General features: G+C 36.3%; 1 long non-coding RNA gene across 6 annotated transcripts in view; it reads left to right on the top strand.

The window, feature by feature from the left end:
- The window catches only part of LOC131381637 (uncharacterized), a 94,146-nt gene extending 71,902 nt beyond the window's left edge, over positions 1-22,244 (top strand). For 5 of the 6 annotated variants that reach the window (XR_009210516.1, XR_009210515.1, XR_009210520.1 and 2 more), the window contains 3 exons: positions 21,070-21,231; positions 21,399-21,507; positions 22,112-22,244. This is a non-coding gene — a long non-coding RNA (uncharacterized LOC131381637). Of the gene's footprint in view, positions 1-9,969; positions 10,238-21,069; positions 21,232-21,398; positions 21,508-22,111 lie in introns of those variants that run through there. The other variant, XR_009210518.1, reaches the window with a different exon arrangement.
- Positions 22,245-23,744: the final 1,500 nt, after the last annotated feature.

The raw sequence follows: 23,744 nt of genomic DNA, 5'->3' as shown, positions 1-23,744 counted from the left end.
GAGAGGTTCTTATATATTCTAATAGAAGTCTTTGTCAGATATGTAATTTACAATTCTTTTCTCTCATTCCATAGCTTGTCTTTTAATTTTCTTATAAGGGTCTTTCTCAGAGCAAATGTTTTTAATTTTGATGAAGTCCAAATTATTGATTCTTCTTTTTATGGGTGGTGCTTTTGGTATCATGTCTAAGAACATGTGACCGAGCCCTAGGTTCCAGAGTTTTCTCCTGTTACCTTTTAAAAATATTACGGTTTTGGTGCTGGGAAAACTGGCTAGCCATATATAGAAAGCTGAAACTGGATCCCTTCCTTACACCTTATACAAAAATTAATTCAAGATGGATTAAAGACTTATATGTTAGACCTAAAACCATTAAAATCCTACAAGAAAACCTAGGCAATACCATTCAGGACATAGGCGTGGGCAAGGACTTCATGTCTAAAACACCAAAAGCAATGGCAACAAAAGCAAAAATCGACAAATGGGATCTCATTAAACTAAAGAGCTTCTGCACAGCAAAAGAAACTATCATCAGAGTGAACCGGCAACCTACAGAATGGGAGAAAATTTTTGCAACCTACTCATCTGATAAAGGGCTAATATCCAGAATCTACAATGAACTCAAACAAATTTACAAGAAAAAAACAAACAACCCCATCAAAAAGTGGGCAGAGGACATGAACAGACACTTCTCAAAAGAGGACATTTATGCAGCCAAAAAACACATGAAGAAATGCTCATCATCACTGGCCATCAGAGAAATGCAAATCAAAACCACAGTGAGATACCATCTCACACCAGTTAGAATGGCCATCATTAAAAAATCAGGAAACAACAGGTGCTGGAGAGGATGTGGAGAAATAGGAACACTTTTACACTGTTGGTGGGACTGTAAACTAGTTCAACCATTGTGGAAGTCAGTGTGGCGATTCCTCAGGGATCTCGAACTAGAAATACCATTTGACCCAGCCATCCCATTACTGGGTATATACCCAAAGGACTATAAATCATGCTGCTATAAAGATACATGCACACGTATGTTTATTGCAGCACTATTCACAATAGCAAAGAGTTGGAACCAACCCAAATGTCCAACAACGATAGACTGGATTAAGAAAATGTGGCACATATACACCATGGAATACTATGCAGCCATAAAAAATGATGAGTTCGTGTCCTTTGTAGGGACATGGATGAAACTGGAAAACATCATTCTCAGTAAACTATCGCAAGGACAAAAAACCAAACACCGCATGTTCTCACTCATAGGTGGGAATTGAACAATGAGAACTCATGGACACAGGAAGGGGAACATCACACTCCGGGGACTGTTGTGGGGTGGGGGGAGGGGGGAGGGACAGCATTAGGAGATACACCTAATGCTAAATGACGAGTTAATGGGTGCAGGAAATCAACATGGCACATGGATACACATGTAACAAACCTGCACATTGTGCACATGTACCCTAAAACCCTAAAGTATAATAAAAAAAAAAAAAATATTACGGTTTTGAGTTATCTGTTTTGAGTTGGTTTTAGGCAAAGTGTGCGATGTGGATCAAGGTTTATTATTTTTGTCTATGGATATTTAATTGCTTTACTACCATTTGTTGAAAAGAATACCCTTTCTTCTTTGAATTTCTTTTACACCTTTGTCAAAAATCGGATGTTTGCATTTGTGTGGGTCTATTTCTGGGTCTTAAGTGCTCTTAAGTAAATTACTAGAGTTGGTCATATTAATTTTTCACTAGTTTTGCTATCATGGTATCAGTTTTTAATGTCTGTGTTTCATGCAGTCAACCCTTAGAGATCAGTAAAATTACAAAATATAAAATTGTTTTTTGATGTAACCTGTTTTACATCAATAAAAAGCACATATGAGCATTTGAACTTATGTTAAATGTTTATTCAAACATTTCTTCTCTGATCACTCTCCCATCTTCTTCATCCAAAAGCATAAAATACAGATTATATCCTACAACATTAGATTATGCTTACAACATAAAAGTTCTGTTCTCTAATTAGATGAAATATTCAAAACAGTGATTGGGAAAGCTCCCCTATTCTACTGGAATGATATGATATCACTTGGAACATCATGTAATTAAATACTAGAAATGAGCTATTGTTGAAATGAGAACACTGTCTAAATGAATAATCTTTACTTACACAATTCTTTGCAATGTTCAAATATTGGCCAGAAAATTTTGGTCTTGCAAAAAAGATCTGAAATGTAACTTTTTTTCCTATTTAATTCTCTATACAGAATGAACCTATGAAGAAAGAGAAATTGTTTCACTGATGTTCAACATAGGGCAACTTTAACTGAATTACTCCAGGGAAACAACAGCAATTTCCATTAAAATCATCAAGTTTTATCTCCATTCTCCAGCAATTTATAAAGTATACTATCTAAGTCTCTACAGAGAACAAGGCAGATAGAAGCCAGATGACTGAGCACTGGCCTTCTGTTTTTCAAACACGTTCCCTGAACCTATTGTGTAACTAACTGATGCTTGGGCTTAGGACTGGCCTTTTTCAGCTTTCTTCATTTCACTCTCATTAAAAAGAGTTCAGATTAAACACCCGTGAAACTCAGCAAATGGAAAGAAAGCATTTGACTCTCTTTCAGTTTTAGTCAATACAAAACTACATTAGTAACATATAAAACATAAGTGATTTTACATGAATCTTTCATCTTATATGTCAAGATTGGAAAAATAAATTAGAGCAGTTTTTCCAATTATTGCCATATTCACTCTTCCCAAATCACCTTGAATTCTTGCAAGCTCCAAGCTAACTCCTGTAAGCTACTTTTTATATTATAAATGCATACGATAAAAATTAAAGTGTTTATTTCATTGAGAGCTCATTTTCTTCAGTATTGTATGGCTAAAGAAGCCCTTAATATCTTCTCTTAAACAGATATTACTACTATTTCATAAAATTCTAAAGCTCAAAGGGATCTCAGGTTTCTTATCATAATTATGACCTTATTTGCTGTGTGAGGCATTGTCCTACACCTCTTAGATATACTTGACAGATGAGGAAACAGACTGCCCAGGGTCACACAGTTAAATAGCAAAGCCAGTTTAGTTCAGGCAGCCCATATCAAAAGATCATATCCTCAAACCATGCGCCATAGCGATTCTCGTGGAAACTTCTTATTTTAAAGATATGAACCAATCCCTAATAGGCATTTTGAACTTTTAAGTTTTTTGCAGCAGAGTTTGCTAGTATCATTGTCAAATGTTCTATGTGTTTTTACTTAAGTTTACCATGCTAGAAACTATTTAACATAATTTTGATGGTTTTTAAATAAATATAAAGTATTAGCATTCAAAATCTTTATATTATAAGCCTTAAATATCACTTAAGGTTAGAATAACAATCTACAAGTAACTGTAAATCAGAAATCGGCAATGACTTGAAATGAATTGTATACACACCCATACATCTTTGCCATCATATGTCTAACCCTGGATGTATACTATGTATGTATGTGTATATATATGTGGGTATGTATACATATGTACATATACATATATACATATACATACACACATATACACTTACATACCTGGAGTGGTAGTATCAATGATAGTATATTTTCTAATATATTGATAGATGTACAAAATACAATGCCCCTTTTATTACTTTTGATATTTATGTACAAATTATTTTGCCTCACTATATACTCAGATGTATTAAAGAAATACAACAGATTTGAACAGTTTCCTTTGCCGTTCTAGACAAAGTTACCTGATTGACTGGAAGTGATTGGTAGGTGTGGCAAATCCGATCAGTTATTTTTTCTAAGAATTGCTAGTTCTGTAAATATAGCAGTTAATCTTAAACAGTGTGATTAACTTTAAGCTCCGTGAACTATAAACTCTAGATTTAAAATTTCCTCCAAGCCCAAGGATTAGCTGTAACACACTGCAAGATTTTCACCAGGTAGAGTGTACTTGACTATACCTGAAAGTATTTATAATTTCTCATATGGCTGCTTAACAATGAAGTATACTTTTTGTGTCAAGGCTACTCATTAATAATGATGTTTTACAGGTATGATGAATTTTAAAGATAGCATTTCACATTATATAAATGAATAAGCTAAGATTTCCAGATAATAAATCATTCATTCTATATGCACAGTCAATTAATCGCAAAGGAAAGATTGCATGGCTGGGAAAGTGCTTATTCCACTAAGTACTTCCTCATCCACAAAGAAAAATAAGAGTATATATTTCCTTGGAACCTTAGCAGAATAGTCAGGGGGAATTTTCTGTCCTTGGCCATTGGCATGAACTGAGTATGTTGGAAAAATGAATAGCAGATATTTATTACAGGGGCAAATCAAAGATAGCGTCTGTTTTAAATAACTGTAATCATAACAAAAATTAACAGTTTACTATGTACCAGTTGATGTTTTAAGCACCTTACAGTTAATATTGATAATTTTAAGTGAAGTAACTAAGTTGCAATGAGCTTAAATAACTTGCTCAAAATTACCCAGCTTTACAGGCCTGGCTCCAGAATTCATACATCTAAGCCCCGCATTCTAGTACCTTTTTAAGAAGGTTACAACCTTCTTCAGCACAGTGGCTGTGCATTTTTAACTCCTCAGAAGCTAGCTTATAGCCTAGCAGGTGATAGGCACATGGAAGAACTTAATTTTGTTTCCATTGAAAAACAATGATGGGGAAACATAAAGGCTAAGACAGTGGCCTGATACATTTTCAAGTCCTCAAGGGAGGTACATCTTTGGCCTCAGAGTGGCATATATTCTTCCAGCCTTGTGATCCTCAAGGATTAATTTTGACCCACTGCCTTGTCTAAATTAAAGTAGGTCAAGCCATAGCTTTGACTCTTTTCTCCTAGGCCCAGACCCAGGCTTGGGTTCTGCTACTCTTAAAGTCATAAAAAACTGAATATTTCTTGTCAGATGAAACCAAATTTTCCTAAATTGCCCATTCTGTACTTGCTTTCCATTTGACCTTATCCTGGTTCCTTCAGGCCCTCTCAGACCTCCTGAATGGAAGGAAAGTCCAGCTTAATTTAGCAAACATGAAAAGGTGAAGAAAAGGAAGAAAAGTTCAATCCGAAGTGGGTAACACTACAAAACAAAAAGTCTTCCAGACACAAAAAAACACCAAAAAGGCGTTGCTTTTCGAAGAGACAACTTTTTTTTTTTTTTTTGAGACAGAGTCTCGCTCTGTCGCCCAGGCTGGAGTGCAGTGGCGCAATCTCGGCTCACTGCAAGCTCCGCCTCCCGGGTTCACGCCATTCTCCTGCCTCAGCCTCTCCGAGTAGCTGGGACTACAGGCGCCCGCCACCGTGCCCGGCTAATTTTTTGTATTTGTAGTGGAGACGGGGTTTCACTGTGTTAGCCAGGATGGTCTCGATCTCCTGACCTCGTGATCCGCCCGCCTCAGGCTCCCAGAGTGCTGGGATTACAGGAGTGAGCCACCGCGCCTAGCCGGAAGAGGCTTTTAACCTCTCATCTTCCCCCTTATACGTCTGCCCACTTAACTCTCAGGGCCATTGCGTATAGTATTACATTTTGCCTTTAGCCTTTCATCCTTGAGCCTGGAGAAAAGGGAGAAATGCCTTCTTTGCTTTGTCCCATTCTAAATTTTAAAGCAATCCACTATTATAAGATAATTAACGGGTTTTCTAATCTGAATTAAAGAGGCCTCTGGCCATATTCAAATATCAGGAACAAAAAGAAAAATTCTAAACTCTGTATTTCCAAAACATGAAAATATTTAACACACTCCGTAAGAGCACCTTTTACCAATTTTACCACTTATGGTTGTCAGCTACAAGTCATTCTACACAATATTTTCAGATACACTACAATTGATTAAATTAAAATGCTTACATTAAAATAATGATATTTTAATAATATTTTATTTATCAAAGTCTTTTTAACATTTAACATCCCTACAAACTATAAGCTATAAAGATAGCTCTCCAGGCTAGCTGCTGCTTATTTATATATGTAAAAAATTGTTATTAAAAAAATCATTGCTTAATGTACAGACAGCTTAAGTTATCTGTATGCTCAACTCAGCTCACAAAAAAAAAATGCAAATAAAAGCTATACTGAGATGGCTTTTTTTAACTATTAGGCAAAATTCCAAAAGTTTGCCAAGCTATTCTGTTAGCAAAACTGTGGGGAAATGAATGCTAAAACTTTGCTGGTAGAAATGCAAATAGAACAACCCTAATGGAAGAGAATTTGGCAGTATCTAGCAAAATTTAATATGCATTACCCTTTGATACAATTCCATGTCTAGGGATCTGTCCAAAACACAAACAGACAGAAATGCAAACACAAGTATCCACAAAGCTATTCATTGCAGTACTATTATAATAGCAAAGACTGCAAACCACTCAAAATTCTATCTATAGATAATTTGTTGAGTAAAATATAGCTGTGTTACTCAATCCGTAGTCCATGCACTGAAAGCAGAATTCAGTCTGGGGGAACGCAACAAGATAAATGGCCTGGTTTCTTCAACAAAAAAGTTCTAAGAAAAAAATAAAATACGTAAATTCTTTTTGATATGTTGACCAAAAAGAATATCAACCATTCATCCATGTGCATGAAGCTTATCTCACTCTGTTGACATGGCCCTGCTTTTGCCCAGGCTGTAGTGCAGTGGTGTGATCATAGTTCATTGCATCCTCAAAGTCCTGGGCTCAAGCAATCCTTTCCCCTCAGTTCCCCTAATAGCTAGGACTACAGACCTGACTAATTTTTACATTTTTTGTAGAAATGGGATCTCACTATGTTGCCCAGGCTGGTCTTGAACTACCGGCCTCAAGCAATCCTCCTCTCTTGGCCTCCCAAAGGGCTAGGATTACAGGTGTGAGCCTCCATGCCTGACCTTATGATTTTCAAAGACATAATCTTTTAAAGATCATACTGAATTATTTACAGTTGTGCTGATATACTGTCTGGGATTTGCTTCAAATTATGTGGGAGACAATGGGCAGGGCTATAAATGAAACAAGATTTGATTCATCTTGATAATTATTGAAACTGGATTATGGATATTTTATGTCTTTTACACTACTATTTTTAATAATACAAAACACTATAGGACTTGCAAGTTTGTTTCATTCTTGAAACTCTCCTAAAAGGTATTACGATGTGCTCAATTTGACTAATAATATCCTGCTTTGGCAGACCTCACTCAGAGAGTAACGGCCAATCGAGCAAATAGTGTATCTGTTCCTTTTTCTTTTTAACATTCTTAGCATTTTATTTGTAACTGTTTAGAATACTTTATACATTTAACTTTCATATACGTGTGTGAGTTCCCATTTAACAGATATATTTGTTAAAAACAAAAGATGGTGAAGTCCTTGAATCCCTTCTACTGCTCTCTTTTTCATTTCAGCTCATGAATTTTCTCATTCCAAAAATTAATGAAGTCGTAGCCAATGGCTTCTTCTTCTCTTGCAGACTTTTCCTTTAGTAAAATACTGTCAACAATATACATCCTGAATTATACCATCTCACACCAAAATCACACTGATTCAAGCCAAAATAATCTCCTTTTGAAATTTGCTTTTTAAATGAGTTGTCCCCATAAAGTACACAGCACAGCATGGTGACTTTCTACATATATATAGAACTGTGCAACTTCCAACCAATCAAGATATAGAACATTTCTGGCTCCTTGAAAGACTTCCTCATGCTTCACCCAGTCTATATGCCTTTAAAAGTAATGTCTATTTTATACTCATAATATGTTCCTTGATCTTCAGCTTCATAGAACTAGAATCATACAACATGGATGCTTGTAACTAGCTCATTTCATGTCACATTATGTCTTTCAGACAATCAGTGGTTTTTTTTTAACCTTTTAATTTTTATTTTTTAATTTTTTTAATTTGACACAGTCTCACTCAGGCATAAGGGTACTCCCATCTCAGCCTTCCAAGGAGCTGGGACTGCAGGCATGTGCCTCCATGCTCAGATAATTTTTATATTTTTTGTAGAGGTAGGGTCTCACCATGTTGTCTAGGCTTTTCATGAACTCCTGGGCTCAGGCAAATTGCACACCTCAGCCTCCCAAAGTGCTGAGATTACACTTTGGGGAGGGACAGCCACTGTGCCCAGCCCTCAATGTTTTTTATATCATTGTGTTTCCCATTTCTGTGGAGGAGTCCATTACATAAGTATATCAATTTAGTTATTCTTTCTGTTGATAGGCTGTGTCTATGTGCAGTTCCCTGTTCAGCAGCTGTTACGAATAAATCTCCTAATAACATTTTTGTACATATATTTCAGTGGTCAAATATATTCATTTTTCTTGAACAGGTACCTAGAAGTGGGTCATATGATATGCAGATATTTAACTTTAGTTGTTCAACATGGTCATGCCAATTTACGCTCACTATCAGTATATGTACATGTTTATATTAAACAGCCACAATAACCTGCCTAAACTATGTATAATGATCTTTTGCCTGCTTTCCCTTCCTCAACACTTGTCCTTCTGATATTAATTATCTATGCAGCACCCAGAAACATGACAGCCTCTCTGAGGAATATTTAAGTAGACATATGAAGAGAGAATGAATCATGCAGATAACAGGTAGAAGGAAAGGCAATTGTGAGAGACCTGATGCCACCTCATGATTGATGGATTTGAGGAAAACAAGGAGGCTTTAGGTAAGGCAGGGGAGTTGTGGGACTTACTTTCAGAGTAGTAGCCAGGGTCCGATGCAGGCCATATTCAGAAGTTTTGATTTTGTTCTAAACATGATGAGAAGCCATTGAACAGTTTTGATTTTGGGAGTTACTTTACACAATTTCCATTCCTTTTAACCACAAAGATCATGGTTTTTAAAAATGACTTCACATTTTCTGTGGTTTCTTCAACCTTGCAAGTAAAATAGTGTTTTCCAGTTAACATGATAAATCAATAGTACTTCAAAAACTGAAGAAATAAAAGTAAAAAAAATAGATTGTGGTTATGAAAAAGATAACCTGAATAGATTACTTAAAAGGAAACTTTGTATTTTCCCCTTATATCAAGCTGGGCAATTATTACAGTGATGGCTGCTCCATTTCAATATATATTATTCAAATTTTAAAATTTTAAAGCAATAGTTCTTGAGTAGATTTTAGAAACAATTATAATCATGTGGATTGCAAATCATTATTTACAGATCATTTCAATTTGTAACTGCAGATTGAAATCCAGATATAGGCTACATTTCTCTAAACAGTCAGAATGTACCCACCGTTTAAATTTCTATCTGTGCCTTTAACCATTTAACCAACACTTCTCAAACCTTTTTGATTTCCCAAGTCAGTTGGGGAATCCTTAAAAACAATTTCCAGTTCCCCTCATAGATCTACCAAATATTACTCTCCGAAGGTGGGAACTCAGAATCTACAATCTTTAAAACTCCTAAACCACCAGCCTAAAATGTCAATCCTTACATAGATCTGTGTTAATTCCCTGTTGCTATTGTGACAAATTACCACAAACTTAGTGTCTGAAAACAACACAAATGTATTATCATACAGTTTTAGTGGTCAGAAGTCTAGTTTTATAGTGGTCAGAAGTCTAGTGGTCTAATAAAGCAAATTAAAGATGGCATTCTTTCTGAAGACTTTAGAGCAGAACACATTCCTTGCCTTTTCCAGCTTAGAGAGGGTGCCACAGTCCTTGGTTCTCAGCCAAATCACTGATTCCATCCTTACATCTTCTCTGAACTCTGGCCTTCCTGCCTCCCTCTTATAAGGACACCTGTGATTACAATGGGGCCTCTAGAATAATCTCCCATCTCAAGATTTTTAAATCAATCACATTTGCAAGGCTGTTATCCACATAAGGTAATGTCTTCACATGTTTGGGGGATTAAGTGATGAACAGCTAGTGAACATTAAGTTTGTTGTAACTTTTTGTTTGTTTGTTGAATTACATGCAGAAAAGCTTGCCTCACACAAATATGTAGTTAAAGAAGGACTACCCCCAGAAATTCTCAGACTACACTTTCGAATCCAATGATGTGAAAAAAATTAAGCAGGATTGAAGTGAGGAATTAAAGGATCATATTCATTTAGAAGAGAAAAGAACAAAAGCAGAAGGAAAAGAAGAAGAAAAAAAGAAGAGGAGCAAAGGAAAAAAACTGAAAAAGAAGAGAAAATAAAAATGGTAAAATAGAAGATAAAAAAGAATGAAGCAAACAGCAGGTAAAAAAGGTAAAAGATGAAATAAGGAGAAAGAAATATGAAAGTGGTGAATACAGCAGAAGAAGTGATTGAGTAGGATATGGAAAAGATATTGAAGAATAAACATGATATTTTAGGACTATTTTAAAGTAATGGAGTGAGTTACAAGATATCAATAGTGTTAAAATCTGGAAAAAAAAACAGTGTTTTCAGAAAACAACTGATGACAAATATTATAATGATTGCTATTGCAAACAATTTTTTAATTGGTGACTGTGTTAGTTTGTTTCCTGTTGCTTATAACAGAACACCTGAAACTAGGTAATTTATAGAGAAAATAAATTTATTTCTTACGGTTGTGGAGGCTAACAAGTCCAAGGTCAAGGGGCTGTATCTGGTGAGTGCCTTCTTGCTGGTGGAGACTCTCTGCAAAGTCCCAAGGTGGCACAGGGCATCACATGGCAAGAGGCTGAATATGCCAGCTTAGATCTCTCTACCTCTTACAGAGTCACAAGTCTCATTCCTATGACAACCCATTAATCCATTCATGAAAGCAGAGCTTTCGTGACCCAATCGCCTCTTAAAGGCCTTACCTCTCAATATTGCCACAATGGTGATTAAATTTCAACGTGAATTTTGGAGAAAACAAATACTGAAACCACAGCAGTGGCCCAGAGACATAAGGTTCTAAAATTCAATTGAAATAACAAAAAGGTAAAATTGTATTCTTCAGAGTTAAGATATAAGCACAAACATATTTTAAGCTATATTGAATTATATTTTAATTTTAAGATTTTAGTTTTAATTAGAGAGTTAACACACATTGCAATTGCCCAGCATGTTAACTGAAAATAATTTGGCACAACTTCAATATTCAACAATATGTGTTTAATTGGTGAGCAAAATTAAATATCCGACAAGAGGGAATTAATTGGTACCAACTAAATGTTTTTCACATCTGAGCATAAAATTAAAATACAGTCAAACCAGCAGAGCAAGAATAATTAGTTTATAAAATAAATTATCACTTTTAAGTATAAATCACTAAGATCCTCCAAACCTACTTATTTTCCTTTTGTAGTAAATTTTATTTTAAAATTAATTCTGTGTTTTCCTTATCACAAAAGCAATTATTAATACAGAATAATTAGGATATAAATAAATAAAAATACATGCATCCAGAAACTATCAGTGATAAAACCTTAATTTGTACTTCCAAATCTCATTCTATGCTCAAGTAACTTTTATTCATTTTTGCAAGCTGTCATATTTTACTGAAGCATTTCATCAGTGGTAGAAACTTTATTCAGTGTTCCAACTAATACACTGTTGTTGAAGGTATAAGTTGCTCCAACCAATATACTAATGGTAGATATTTTGGGTTTTCCAACTAGTGTCCTACTGTTTGATATTAAAATTAACCCAAGTTTTTAATATTAAAAATAGTGATGTGCATGTGTAGTTGACTTTAAAATAGTTAGAAAAAACATACAAAATTGAGAGAAGTCTAAAAATAAACCAAAAAAAGTAGAAATTAATAAAAATTTACAAAAACAACATGATGTACTAAAATTACCCATGCTCAAAATATCAGTAACTGAGACTCAATTCTCAAGAATTATTATGTGGATCAATTTGTTTTCTCCTGAACTGCTTTAGGCAATTATCAAGGGAAAGAGTTGGGAAATAGGAAGAGATGCAAAAGTTAACTTCACAATACTATTCTCTCTCGGGGAATGGAATAAATGCTTTCTCAAGGAAATAGATTTATAGGGAAATAAATAGCACTGTATCACTCCCCAGATCTTATTCTCTTAACCTATGGGTCTTAACAATTAACCCTTAATAATTAAAAGCTCTGCCCTGGGTGGAGAAGACCATTATTCTCTCAGGCTAGTCCTACTCCCACTTCCTAAGACAATTGCCCTATTCCAAATACAGCTTTTTAAAGTATTATCCTGGGACCACTGGATGTGGATTTAGCTTTTGCCTCAAGAAAATATAAGATTAAATCAAAATATTACATAAAATTAATTCAAGTTCACACTACCCCACAGGCTAAAGTGAAATAAAATAAATGGCTTCATAGAGTAATTTCCATCCTAAACATCATATCTGGTTTCAAGGATTGATGTAGCTTACTAGAAATTTGATAATTAGTTCGATGATAGAAGAAATACACCTTAAAGAATACAAATATTTAAATGTCCAATATTTAAATGTTTTTAATTCCTCTCCCCTTTAGGAAAGTCCAGGAAAATGGTAAAGTTCAAAATTTAATTTCACTCCAAAATTAATCAAATCTCAAGCAAGTCCATAATCATCATTCTCAATTTCTTACTCTGCTTACTCTCAGCCGGAGGGTTCTCTTGGAATCCCAGAATATTATTCTCTTGACTGGTTTTCCCTCGAGAGAGCAAATTTCTTTTAGGTTTTAAAGTTGAATTAATCGAATCCTAAATCTATTTATATTTTAAATTACAAATGAAGACTTTACAATAACAGTGCCTGGTACATACTGAGAATGAAAAATAAAATTATTGTTATTATTGTATGTATTATTGTATTAAAAGAGCCTTTAACAATTGCTAGGACATGTATTGTCAATGCAATACCAGCCCTATACTCTATTAAAAGAAAAAGTTAAGCTGAATTAAAGTTAAAGGAGTTTAATTGAGCAACGAATGATTGACACATCAGGCAGCCCCCAGAACCACAGCCGATTTAGAAAGACTTAAGCCTAGGCACGTGGTAGGAGAAGATTTATAGACAAAATAAGGAAAGTGAGGTACAGAAATCGGAAATGAGGTACAGAAACAAGTGGATTGGTTACAGCTCAGCCTTGGCCTTACTTGAACAGTTTGAACACTCAACAGTATATGAGTGGTTGAAGTATGGCTGCTGGGATTGGCTAAGACCCAGGTACTGTTACAGGCACACATTGCCATGTTAGGTTCTCGATCTTGTCTATCCATTAAGTTAGGTTGCAGTTTGTCCACAAGGACTCAAATATAGAAGTACAGAGTCCTTCTCAGGCTATATTTAGTTCACTTTAACAACTCATAAAATTTAGAAAACACAAGAAATTCCCAAGTGTCCATAGTTAATATGTGTTTGTATTGTTATCCATTCCCCATACTAATGTTCCCCCAAATTCCTGTTATCTGACAAAAGGCTTAGACCACCAAGATACCATGATAAGCAAGGAAAAATCCTTTTGGTTTCACCTCCAGTGGGTGCCAATTAGCCTGTGAAGACTGATGGAGTTCACAACCTGTGAGTTTCCTGTCAATGGACAGAACAGGTGGTTACGTCAAGTTTATCATATCTCAGGATTGGGGAAGTAAGATGAGGCGGGATCAACCTCTTCTTTCTGCCTTCTTTCCCAGCAAGTGACATTTGTGAAGACCTGTTTTCATGTAAAATGTACAAGTCTGCAGCAATGACACCCACAGTCCCTGGGTCTAACATGACGTTCCTTGTTTCCTCATCGGGCATTTTAAGCCACTTACTATTGCCGCTTGCTCTGTCCATTGCTTAACCCTGTTTAATCTTCCTGCTAAGGGGAAGTTTCTCCTCACAATTTTTTTTTCCTTAGCTGAAAAATTATCCAAGGCAGAATCTTGAATCAAAATTACATCTGTTCCTTCTGACACATACTTAAAAGGAGGCATTTTTTTGAAATTTCTTTGAAATTCAAAGAAGATCATAAATGCACCTTAAAAGTTGTCCTTTTAACAGCTTTTTCACTTTTTGTATCTTGAGTAACTTCTACCACTTCAATAGCAACGGAAACTTTTTTCAACAATTTTTTTTTCTGCTTTAATGAGATATCCCCTAGTGTTCTATTTTCCACTGTGGTTTCTCTATTTCTTTGAGGCAGGCTCATCAGAGTTTTTAAGATTTTAATTTTTTAAGTTATCCCTTTGCTTCTCTTTCAATTGTACTTTCTTTTCTTTTTTTCTTTGCTTTCGGATGAAGATATTAGATTTTGGTTTTTTGTTTGTTTGTTTTGTTTTTCATATTGTTAGTATTAAATGTTCAACTAGCCCAGGATTAGACTCCATCTGTTAATGTCCTTCCTGGTTCCCCTTTAGTATATTTCACATTCTGTGTGCCTTCCCTTAGAGTCCTAACTATATATTTTCCTGGTATGCTATCCAAGGATATATGTCACACTGAAAGTAGTCTAAAAATGGTTAAGACATGTCAAGATTATCTTCTGAGGCTTCTCTCAAATTTATTCAAATTCTTATTTTTTTACCCACTTTAATGTGTTCCATTCCTCAATGAATGATTAGCATAAGTGCTTTTATTACTGACTTGTATCTGAAGTTTAATGAGGTACCTCTCAATATGTCCTGGGATCCAGGCTTTCTCTGGGTTATCACTCCAGCTCACTTCATGAACCCTTCTTTTCTGTTAGCCTTCTCTGATCCAAGTCAACCAAGTAATAACTCACATATCACTGCCCATATTATTAACACCATTCAAAAAACAATAAGTTCTGAGTATATCTGTGGAAGATGAGCCATACAAAAGGCAGACATTTTTGTCTTACTGTTTTTTTTTTTTTTTTTTTTACTCTGAGGTATTGCAAGTACCTAAGAAAGTATTTTTTAAATGAATAAATAAATCTATATTTTTAGCCTGTCATCTAAATGTAGTTTGGCTTCAATGACCTTGCCTCCTTTTAAGTATGCCCCTCTTGTACGCCTTGATACTTCCACAGTGCGCTTGCTATTTCCAGAGCTAAAATCACTTCCTGAGCTTCATTCATCTAACATCTTGAAATTTCTCTGATGTCCCAATTTCTTATAGTCTTTCAGTTCTAACAAATTCTCTACAGTAAAATACCCTAAGTACAAGCTTTCGTTACCAACGTTGACCTTGGGATGTACGGCAGTCTCATCCAAAGTTTTTTGACCCCTTCAATCCGAAAGTAATATTTTCATGGAAATAGAGTCCCCTCACCCTTTTCTGATTTATCTACTCATTTATAAATATTCACCACTTTTCCGTGGTTGAGAACCCTGTCTAGCTCTTGAAGCAACATCCACAGTCACAGCTTATATAATTAATAAATCAGACATGCTTAGAAGCTGCGTGTTAGAGAAGTGGCAGTTGTCCTCAAAACTATTGGACAGGCCACATAAATACAGGAAGTTATCTACAATGTTGCTTCTTTGATCCTGAATACAGCTAATAAAAAGATAAAGTAGAACAATTATTTGTCTATTGATTTAATACATCAACTAAGGCTGAACACTAAAATTACAAGGCTAAAACTTCATGTTCTAATGCTTGTACCCCATGTGACACATAGCTTCTCTTTGAGGTTTAAAGTCACAGCCTGTAGGCTTTATTGAGAAAATACAAGGAGGAAAAGGTCTCTCAGTGACCAGTGTATACAAAGCCTGTACACTGCTCTCTTTGAGGTAAAATACCCTCTTTTGAGACTAAAAGACTCTCTTTTCTTGGTTCTCTAATCCCTGGCTCAGCAGTACCTACTTGGGTTTCCTCTGTAATTCAAGGTCAACCACACAGGCATGGATAACCGTATTGGCTAAAAACAGCCACCATTTTTCCTTCCTTTGAAAAAAGTATCTTGAATCTTATTACTAAGTACTAAGAAACATTTAACTTATTTATTTCTCCAATTGATATTTATTGAACACATCCTAAATGCCTGACAGTCCAGTAAGTGGCAGGACTCAGATGGTCCACACAAGCCACATGGCTTTCAGACTAGAGGCAGACATTAAATAAATAATAACACAAACACAATTATATATAAGGTTTCATCAGTTTTTTTTCACATTTTATTGTACTGTACCATTGCATGGTATCTTACAACCAATGGGGTTTCATAGTCTCTAAAGCCCAGACAAGAGTCACCGTGCAGTGGTCACTGTCAGCATATGAACGAGCTGTCCATTGTTGTCACTTAGCTTGAATTACGTGTATTGTTGAATACACACTGGTAAATTTCAGTGACAATTTAATGTCTCAGAAAGATAACACTATGATTTGACCTGAAATTTTAAAGGTTGTTTTGTGTGCAAAAACAGACAAACAGGTAAGGGCAGTGTCAATGTAATATGAAGGAAGGAGTAGTCAGTAGCCAGATCTCAATGGTAGCCTGAAGGCTACCATAATAAATTTTAATTTTTATCTTAAGTGCAGTGGTGAGTCACTGAAATATTTTAATCGCATAAGTAACATGTTCCAATTTGTACCTATAGGTTAAGCTAACTGAGATCAGTGTACCTATAGGTTAAGCTAACTGAGAAACAATAACAGAAGGGGAACCACTTAAGATATTGATTATTGTGTGTTATTATAAAGTAGGATAGTGGACTCGCAGAAATCAGGAGAAGTATGCAGATTTGGGATATACTGGGAAGTAGAACTTAACAGAACTTGATGTTAAACTGAAACTAAATTTGGGGGAAGAGGCTGGGCACGTTGGCTCATGCCTGTCATCCCAGCAGTTTGGGAGGTCAAGGTGAGTGAATCACCTGAGGTCAGGAGTTTGAGAGCAGCCTGGCCAACATGGTGCAATCCCATCTCTACCAAAAAAATACAAAAATTAGCCAGGTGTGGTGGTGCACATCTGTAATTCCAGCTACTTGAGAGGCTGAAGCAGGAGAATTCCTTGAATCCAGGAGATGGAGGTTGCAGTGAGCCAAGATTGCACTACTGTACTCCAGCCTGGACGACAGAGCAAGACTCCCTTTCAAAAAAAAATAAATAAATGTATAAAATAAATTTAGGAGAGAAAAGAGAAAGTGTCAAGAGTGACTCCCAGGTTTCTAGACTGAAAAGTTGGGGGTATAACTTTTGAGTATGTTTTACTGAAGAAAGATTAAGGCTAGGCTGGGCATGGTGGCTCACTCCTGTAATCCCAGCATTTTGGGAGGCTGAGGCGGGTGGATTACTTGAGGTCAGGAGTTTGAGACCAGCCTGGCCAACATGGTGAAACCCTGAATCTACTAAAAATACAAAAGTTAACTGGGTGTTGTGGCACATGCCTGTGGTCCCAGCTACCCAGGAGGCTGAGGTGGAGGATAGTTTGAGTTCAGGAGGTGGAGGTTGTAGTGAGCCGAGATTGTGCCACTGCACCACAGCCTGGGTGACAAAGTGAGACACTGTCACAAAAAAAAAAAAGGTTATGCCTAGAATCCATTAATATTGAAAACTGAGGACAAGAACGCTTGTAGAAAATTTTATTCCTCACTCATTACATCAGAGAAAGAAGTTAGGAGACAGAAATGACTCTGTTTATTTGAAAAGAAAAATTTCAAAATAAAAAATTGTTCAACACTAAAAAGTGGTTAAATACTAAAAGAAGTAAAAGTCGATTTAAGAGATCTAGAAGTAGGGTCAAACGGATAACTGTTACCTCTAGACTGAGGAAAAGAAACAATAAAGGAACTAAGAAGTAGGTGAGACCACCACTCAGAAACGCTGTGATTCAGACTTCTACAAAGACAGTATGGCTACCAAAGGAACACGTAGGCTGTCAGTGACAAAACTTGTCAAAGGTGTTGACTAACAGTAGTTTTAGAAGTAACCAGCTGTTGGAATATGGACAGGCTGGAACCTTCAGGAGGGCAGAAGAGCTGCGGGTGGGGAGAACTTGGCCTGAGGGCACAACTGGGGCATGTCTGCACAGACACCTGGAGTCATAGGCTGGAAAGTCAATATGGAGAACTTGAATCTGGAAGGGTAGTATTTTTCTCTATCTCTTTGCAGGATGACTAGCAAAGGAGTTTACAGAGCCCAGCTCCAATATCACAAAGCAAGGTAAACAAGGTTAGATTTGGAGCTGAAAGGCAATACATTGATCACTGGCACAGTAATTTATGTATTAATTGTTTTAATAATAATTTACTGTCTATATATTAGCTTAATTTAATCTACCATACTTAAGGCATTTGCTGCATATAAGGCTATCGTTAGCTAACAAATTTCTATAGATGTCAAATAAAAACAACTCCAGACATTGATATGCAAAGAGTTTATCAGAAAAGACAATTGCACGAGTGGGAAAGGGACTACTGTAATGAAGTGGGGAGACTATTGCAGTAGGGAGAAGGCTGGGACCATGAGATCTGCAAGTATCTCAGAGGTCAGGCAGAAAAGGCTTTTCTTTTATAAGGAGGAGTAAATAAGACAAAAATGGAGGGGAGAAGTGGGATGAAAGGAAGGTAGTAGATCAGAAAATGTTTGACCCTCAGGTCAGCCTATTCTTAGGAGAGGCTATTAAGTAGGGGTTGTTTGCTGGTTCAGGATGTGGTTATGTCAGTGTTCTGGGCCTGGGGAAGGAGAAGAGCTTAATCAAAGTTTGGTTAACAAGCATTTTGTTCCTGTTGATCAGCAGGGACAAGCAGTTCAGCTAATCATTTATGAGGCAAAAAAATGAGAATTTGAAGGGTCTGTGTCTGGCCTTGGCTTAGGTTAAAACGAAAAGAGGCATCCATGAGTTTTATCTCAGCCATGCGAGGAGGGATGATTTTTTGCACTAACCTCTTTTCTGGAACTTTAAAAAGCTGGGAGAATTTATCTAATCATCACTGTTCCAGAATCACGTGGCTCTGGTAAAGATCAGCATTGTCACTACTGATCTATTTGGAAAATAAACATGGTCCTTTTCAGGATTGTTTCTGTAATAAACAAACCAAGTATACAATTTGTCCTCCAATTCTTTCTAGTACACATATACACAATTCTTAAAGTTAGAACATGCAAAAGAGTCTGTAAGGACCATTGGACAAGTTCTCCTTGGCCTTCTGATGGTTCTGAAAAAATCAACTGACAAAAGACAAATTAATTCTAGAAAACACATACAAATTTATTTAACATGTATGTAGGGCAGTGTTCAAAATGGAGACCCAAAGACACAGGGGAAATTGTCCATTTTTATGCTTAAGTTCAACAGAGGATGGACAGTCATCTACAATATGATTGATCAAAAGGTTATGTTCTAATCCCCACTGAATGGGGAAACCCAGCAAGGCCTCTCTGTCTAGGTTCTTCTTGGCCTCTCTGTCTGTGTGACATTTCTTTCTTCTGGGTGTGAGGTAAGGCCCTCTCTGGAGTGGGGACCTTATGACTTACACTCAAACAAGATAGTCGTCAGATCATTTCTTTATGGCCAGTTTTTACACAGAAGGGTGGAGGGAAAATTAGAGTAATGTTTTTTATGTTTTATGGCTGACTTTGGGGAAAAGAGGTTCTGGTTTCTATGACCTGCCTTGCCAAAGAGGGATTCCATTTCTATGGCTAAACTCAGGGGAGAATGGGACTGAGAGACAGGAGGACAGGAGGAGGGCAGAGAAAAACTTTTGCTTCAAGGCTGCTTCTGAGGCCTTCATTTTGGGGTATTGTTTTCTCAGCCTCAACAGGCCCCTTTCAAATTATTCAAAACTTATAGTTCAGAAAATATAAGAGAAAGGAAAAAGAACAACAAAATTATAACATAAACTGTATTAGTCAGTATTCTCTAGAGGGACAGAACTAATAGAATAGATAGATAGATAGATAAGATAGACAGACAGACAGACAGACAGACAGACAGATAGATAGATATGAAAGGGAGTTTATTAAAGAGAATTGACTCACACACAACTATCACAAGGTAAAGTCCCAAGATATACTGTCTGCAAGTTGAGGAGCGAGGAAGCCAATGGTGGATCAGTCCAAGTCCTCAAAAGTAGGGAAGCCGACAATGCAGCCTTCGGCCTGTGGCCAAAGGCCCAAGAAGCCCTGAGGAACTTAGAACTGGTAAAAGTCCAAGAGTCCAACAGCTGAAGAATTTGGAGTCTGATGTTCAAGGGCAGGAAGCATCCAGCATGGGAGAAAGATGAAGGCCGGAAGACTCAGCAAGTGTCTCTCAATTTCAAAGTTCCACAGATCTCTAGGGTGGGGCAAAATGCTACCAGTCTTTTTGCATAGCAAGAGTGACCTTTACTTCAGTTCCTATTAAGTTCCTCATCTCCATCTGAGACCTCCTCAGCCTGGACTTCATTGTCCATATCACCATCAGCATTTTTGTGAAAGCCACTTAACAAGTCTCTAGGAAGTTCCAAACTTTCCCACATTTTCCTGTCTTCTTCTGAGGCCTCCAAATTGTTCCAACCTCTGCCTCTTACCCAGTTCCAAAACCACTTCCACATTTTCGAGTGTCTTTACAGCAGCACCCCACTACCAAGTACCAATTTACTGTATTAGTCTGTTCTCATTCTGCTAAGAAAGATATACCTGAGACTGGGTAATTTATAAAGGAAAGAGGTTTAATTGACTCACAGTTTAGCATGGCTGCAAAGGCCTCAGGAAACTTACAATCATGGCGGAAAGGGAAGCAAACACGTCCTTCTTCACATGGTGACAGCAAAAAGAAGTGCAGAGCAAAGTGGCGGGGAGAGCTCCTTACAAAACCATCAGATCTTGTGAGAACTCACGGTCACAAGAACAGCATGGAGGTAACCGCCCCCATGATTCAACTTCCTCTCATTGAGTCCCTCCCACAACACGTGGGGATTATGGGAACTATGGTTCTAGATGAGACTTGGGTGGGTACACAGCCACACCGTATCATAAGACTTTTATATAAAAACACTTTAAACTAAAAGGACTATAAGTTAAAGCATTTTTTAATGTTTGAAACTCAGAACAAATCCTAACATGGCTTATGCAAAACAATATAGGAAAATAAATCCATCATTAGAGCCAAGAAAAAATAAAAAGGGAAGAAAATGAAGTGCAGAGTTCAACAAGGAGCTATGTTATTTAGTACTTTGCCAGATAAAGTTCTTAAATAGATCTCACAGGTATGGTTGTCCTTTTGCTTTCTACAGGTCTCTTTTAGCTGTTTTCACACATAGACCAGAAGAGAGAAAGCCTTAACTGCAACTACTTAGAAGCAGCCCATCTATCATATCCTGTCACTATCTGGAGAGTGTTAAGAAGAATATTTCAGCATGAAATGCTAATATAACTAGTGTTGTAATCTACAAAAGGTACATGCCCTAAGAAAGCCATAACTCTGAAGGGTTTTACCATTAACAGGGAAGAAGAGATATTTAACATGAGGCCACAAGCCTAATATAAAGTTAATAATCTTGACTTTTTTCCTACGTTAACCAATTTATTTTAACTACATCTCAATTTTAACTGCCATTTTTAGGAGGACAATATTTTTCTACCTTGGAAGGCTATTGCAAGAGAGAATTAACAATTTCTGAAGGCCTTTGTAATTTGAAGTTATCCTTAAATCATTCCTTTCAACCACTCTGGTAAGGAGATACATCCAATGCCATGCTTTAAGAGCCAATTAATTTTTAAAGTCAGAAAGATATAAAATAGGCATGTACCTGCCCTGAGAGAATTTTGTTTATTTTTCTGCCTCATAGAAGGTCCCAAGTTTAGAATTAAAGTTATATGTGCCTTACTATCACAATATATTTAAAGTCACAAGCTATAAATTAGTCTGAAATATGATGACACTATTTACTTCTCCTTGTCTAGTCCTCAGTAATAGGGTTTTATTCTGTTTGACCACAAACCATAAATAACTTTTTTTCCTTTTTCTTTATTATTGCACTTATCCATATAAACTCTGACAAAGACTCTTTCTTTGGGCCAAAATTTTAGTGAGGCACCTCTGAGTTTTCTATTTGACTAGTCTTGACCTTGGGCTTTCCCTCTCTCTCTATAAACTTCATTTGGAGCAAGAATCCTGCTAAGTCTCTTGTTACCTGAGCAACCTGGGTATCATATTACCCTGACCTGCCTTTAGCAATATTACTCTCAAATCAGTTTAGCCAGAAACCCCTTATCCTCGATGTTTCCTCTTAGTAATTTTCCATCCACTCACCTCATTCTTCTTTTTGGTTATAGGTCTCCGCGTGTCCTTGTCGGAGTTAGATTTGAGTCCAATCTCTCTCCTCTAGTGCAAGATCCCATTGCAGTCATCCCTAAAGCTATCTCCATGGCCTCACCTCAGTAAAGCTTGCCTTACCATCTTTAACAAGCGTCATGAATTTTTTTTCTTTATCTCAAATGCACCAATTATTGAAAAGCAAATATTGCTGTGCCCTGTTTCCTTTTCTATTCACAGGGCCTGGATCATGGTCAGTCCTGAAGGACTGGGCCTCAACACTCTTATCTTAATGCTACTCAACTGGGAATTCTCCTAAGGTTCAAATTTTGAGAATCAATAGCTAGCCTCCACATTTCATTTACTGGATATTCCAGAGTACATCTCAATAACTTAATCTTTTTTTTCAAATAGGGAAATCTTATTTCTTAATGCTTTCTTCTATTGTCTAAAACAAATTGTCCTTCACTAACTCACATACATCTTTCACATATTTTCAGCTTATTTTCCTAATTGCATTTGCAACCAATCCCTGTGCACACAGCAACAACATACTTGCTGTTATTTTTAAATGCAAACTCATCTTGGTTTGACTACACAGCCACTATGTGAATTTCTATATTTGACACATAAAGAAATTCATGATTTTACTGAAAGAAATGAGTAAAAGAAAGAAGATGCTACTCATAGGGATGGAGAACCAAAGATGGATCCTTAAAGAGTTGAATTTTATAAAATATAGGAAGAAGAATCCAAAAATATAAGTAGACACAACTGCAGTTTGGTGAGAAGAAAGTTACAACAACCATACGGAATGGAAGTTCTCATACTTCTGATTGAGAATGGCTGAACAAGAGAATTTTGCATGAGGTGAAGAAAAGATGAGGTAGTTGTGGTGGGTAAATTTGACAATTAATGATTACAAGAGAGGCGATGCAAGCCAAGGGAAAGGAGGTATTTTTTTCCACTAGTCCTAGTTATAACCTCTACAGATCTCAATGTTTTGGAGACATGCTCTTTAATGAACTCCTCTGATGTAATTTAATTGTTTCAAATTGATTATTCACTCTTTTATATTTCCTGCTTAAGTAATCCATACCAAAGTTTTTATTAAGCAGAGCTAACATTTCATCATGAAAACAACTGCAGAAAAAGAAAAGAATACACTGCATTCATGAGTATAATAGTCACATTTGTTAAGTGTCTATTTGGATGAAAGCTGCTATACAATTTATGCCCATCATTTGCATACATAGATTACATCTACAATTGGTTTGCAGAAGTTTCTTAAGAGATTTCCACCTCTTAATTATTTTCTCTGAGCCCCTTCTTGCAATAACCATTCATTATTGACAGCATTGTAATGCAATTCTTCTTTCAATAAAGGGCTTTATTGATTTAACTAACAAAACACAGTAACCAGAGATCCATGAAGGAACTTCCCTAATGATAAAGAAAGATAAATAAGGCAAGAATAAAAATTCCTAAAGATGATTTCAATGCAGGTATCAGCCAAAATATGTTTCTCATGTATTCAAAATATAAAGAGGGGTTTCCATATGCAGATGACTTGAAAGGGAAATGATGCTCACTTCAGCTCCTACTTATTTATTTTTATTTCATACTATGTTGTGCCTTCAGAGTCTACAGACA

Source organism: Hylobates moloch, unplaced genomic scaffold (assembly GCF_009828535.3).
Source record: "Hylobates moloch isolate HMO894 unplaced genomic scaffold, HMol_V3 SCAFFOLD_2, whole genome shotgun sequence".
Lineage (NCBI taxonomy): Eukaryota > Metazoa > Chordata > Mammalia > Primates > Hylobatidae > Hylobates > Hylobates moloch.
The sequence above is the reverse complement of the archived record's forward strand: the minus strand, read 5'-3'. Positions and strand labels throughout refer to the sequence as shown.